This window comes from Bufo bufo, chromosome 1, assembly GCF_905171765.1.
Source record: "Bufo bufo chromosome 1, aBufBuf1.1, whole genome shotgun sequence".
NCBI lineage: Eukaryota > Metazoa > Chordata > Amphibia > Anura > Bufonidae > Bufo > Bufo bufo.
The window spans coordinates 316,005,954-316,009,328 of record NC_053389.1 but is presented as its reverse complement, the minus strand read 5'-3'; the positions used below and the strand labels follow the sequence as shown (position 1 = coordinate 316,009,328).

Here is a 3,375-nt window from a genome sequence, read left to right as displayed (position 1 = left end):
TATGAATAAGAAAGAACTGAAAAATCCCATGTGACACCAAAGGTCTATTAATATCTGACAAACCATCAACCTCTTTTTTCCATTTTTCTTTAGCTACTATTTTAATTTTTGTTTGTTTTACCCTCATTAATATTTTATATCTTCTTGAAATACTTCCTTTAACCTTTCTATTTCCAAGGAATTGATTAATGTTCTCTGAAGGGGCTTTTTTATATTTCTCTAGATCATAGGTGTCAAACTCTGGCCCGCGGGCCAAATTTGGCCCGCAGTGTAATTATATTTGGCCCGCGAGGCTATACCAAATGACTACTAGAGCTAGCCCGCCGGTATTATACAGCGCATTCATTCATCGCTAATACTACAAATCCCATAATGCCTTGCTGATGTTTTGGCGCGTCAATAAGGACAGGTCCCAGAAACGCCCTCTACTGTGTGACAGAAGTCATAGCGATCTCAAGCTACAACTGTCACTGTGGAACCCCTTCCCAAAAATGGCAAAAAGAAGGGCAGACAACAGGAACTTTCTGGACAGGTGGGAGACAGAATATCTGTTTACATATGTAAAAGACAGACCTGTTTGTCTGATTTGTGGAGTCAACGTGGCTATAACTAAGGAGTACAACATTCGACGACACTATTAAACAAAACACCATGACAAGTACAAGGACCTGGACATGACTCAAAAGAGCCAGAAAGTGGAGGAGATGAAAAGAAGTTTGGTTTCACAACAGAATATGTTCAAAAAAGCCACATCACAAAGTAAGGCTGCTGTAAAAGCTAGTTATATTGTAGCAGTAGAGATCGTAAAATCAGCTTGGCCCTTTAATGAGGGAGAGTTTGTGAAAAAGTGCATGTTGAAAGTTTGTGACATTGTGTGCCCAGAGAAAAAGGAAGCCTTTTCAAACGTGAGCCTGAGCAGAAACACAGTAGCTGATCGCACATGTGATCTTGCCACCAATCTGTATGACCAGCTTTTGGAAAAGGGAAAAGATTTCGCTGCATTCTCCCTTGCTGTGGATGAGAGCAGCGACGCATCTGATACTGCTCAGCTGTCAATCTTCATCCGTGGAGTGGACTCAAATATGTGTGTTACGGAGGAGCTATTGGGATTCAAATCAATGCATGGCACAACCACAGGAAAGGAAATCTTTGAGGAGGTTTCCAAATGCGTAACTGAAATAAAGCTGTCGTGGGATAAACTTGTGGGATTAACGACAGATGGTGTGCCAGCGATGTGCGGTAAAACAAGTGGACTGGTGGGCAGGGTCCGGGAGAAGATGCAGGAAGAGAACTGTGCAGGTGAACTGTTTATCACTGCATCATACATCAGGAATCACTGTGCGGCAAAGCCCTAAAGATGGAACATGTTATGACCACAGTAACACAAGTAGTTAACTTTATAAGAGCCAAAGGTCTGAATCACCGCCAGTTTAAGTCTTTTCTGGAGGAGTGTGGTTGGGCGTATTCAGACGTGCCGTATCACACAGAGGTGAGATGGTTAAGCCGAGGAAAAGTACTGAATAGATGTTTTGAGCTGCATGAGGAAATATGTCAGTTTCTGGAAAGCAAAGGGAAGGACACAGCAGAGCTTCGGGAGAAAAAGTTTATGTGTGAGCTGGCCTTTCTGTGTGACATCCCCAGCCATCTCGATGCGCTGAACCTGCAGCTTCAGGGGCGCGGGCGCATCATCACAGACATGTACGCTGCAGTGAGGGCTTTTAAAACTAAACTGTGCCTGTGGGAGAATCAGATGCTGCAAGGAAACCTTGGCCATTTTCCCTGCTGCCAAACCATGAAAACGCAGTTCTTTACCAACTTGTTCCCATGCGCACAGTTTGCTGAAAAACTCAGTGTACTCGGCGCTGAGTTTAGTCGGCGATTTGCCGACTTTGATGTCCAGAAATGTAGGTTTGAACTGCTCAGTAATCCCTTCGCAGTTAATGTGGAAAACGCACCAACCAACCTCCAAATGGAGCTAATTGAACTCCAGTGTAATGACACGCTGAAGTCAAAGTATGATGCTGTGGGCGCCGCACAGTTTCCACAGTTCATCCCTGACACAATGCCTCAGCTCCGCACCCAAGCTGCTCAGATGCTCTCCATGTTCGGCAGCACTTATCTATGTGAGCAACTTTTCTCCTCGATGAAGATGACCAAAACATCTCACAGGAGACGTCTGACTGATGAACACCTTCGCTCGATACTGAGGATTTCCTCAGCTCAAAGCCTGAGCCCAGACATTGATGAACTATCATCCAAGAAGAGATGCCAGGTATCTGGCTTGGGCACATCAGATTAGATCAGTGTGCAGCAAACTGAGCAATAATTAATGTTTTCTTTATGCACTTTTTCTTGCTACTCCAAGACATGGGCTTGAATGGTTGATTGATTTTATTATTGTTATTTTATTTTAAAAATTATTATTATTTATTATTATTTAAATCTTATTTAATAAATTAATATGCTTGTTCCATATTCAATGTTAAAGCAAATCTTGTTTGGGTCCATGTTAAAAGGTTCATTTGTTCAATGCTGGCCCGCGACTTTGTTCAAGTTTTACATTTTCGCCCACTGTGTATTTGAGTTTGACACTCCTGCTCTAGATCAACTGATGAATTAATTGAATCCCTAATTTGTAAATACTTAATAAAATCTTTTTTTGGGGAGCCCAAACTCCTTTATCTTTCAATATATCCCCCTCAAAAATGTGACTCAGCTATTCTCTATTTTCCCAATTTACATACTGCTTAATTTTCTGAATTTCATTCAAATTAATATTATTCCATATTGGAGTGTATTCTAAATAACCTTTTATCCCCATTATTTTTTTTATTTCTCTCCAGACATAATCGATTAAATTAAATATTTTATTATCAGTGCTTATGTTCCCCAAAATACCTCATTCTAGAACCTCCACCAATTTACCCTTTTTAGCCTTATCCCCCATTTACATTAAATTCCATCTCAATATTGGGTTTATTGTGCAACCCAAAAATATAAGTACCAGTTCGGAAGCGACAACCCCCCCCCTCTTTAACAGGTAGTTGCAGTATTTCCTTATATATCCTAGGTATACCCCCCTTCCAAATAAATTCCCTAATTTCCTAATCAATAATCCTAAATACATTTTTCGACAACCGCCCTGGAGCATTTTGTAATACAAGCAGGACCTTAGGAAGAAATACCATCATTTCCAGATTAATTTGATAATGGTAATCTCTTCCAAATATAGATTTTCTTTCTCAGTTCCCTTAAAAGAGGGGCCACATTTAAGTTTTCATACAATTTTTTTGAAATGTCTATTCCTAAATATTTAAAACTTTCACCTCTATCCACCATGTGTACCTCTAAACTTGTATTCAAACCATCCTCACC

At 40.5% G+C, this 3,375-nt stretch overlaps 1 pseudogene; it reads left to right on the top strand.

Moving 5' to 3' along the window:
• Positions 1 to 491: 491 nt before the first annotated feature.
• On the top strand, positions 492 to 2,299 carry LOC121008337 (annotated as a pseudogene).
• The last annotated feature ends 1,076 nt before the right edge of the window (positions 2,300 to 3,375 follow it).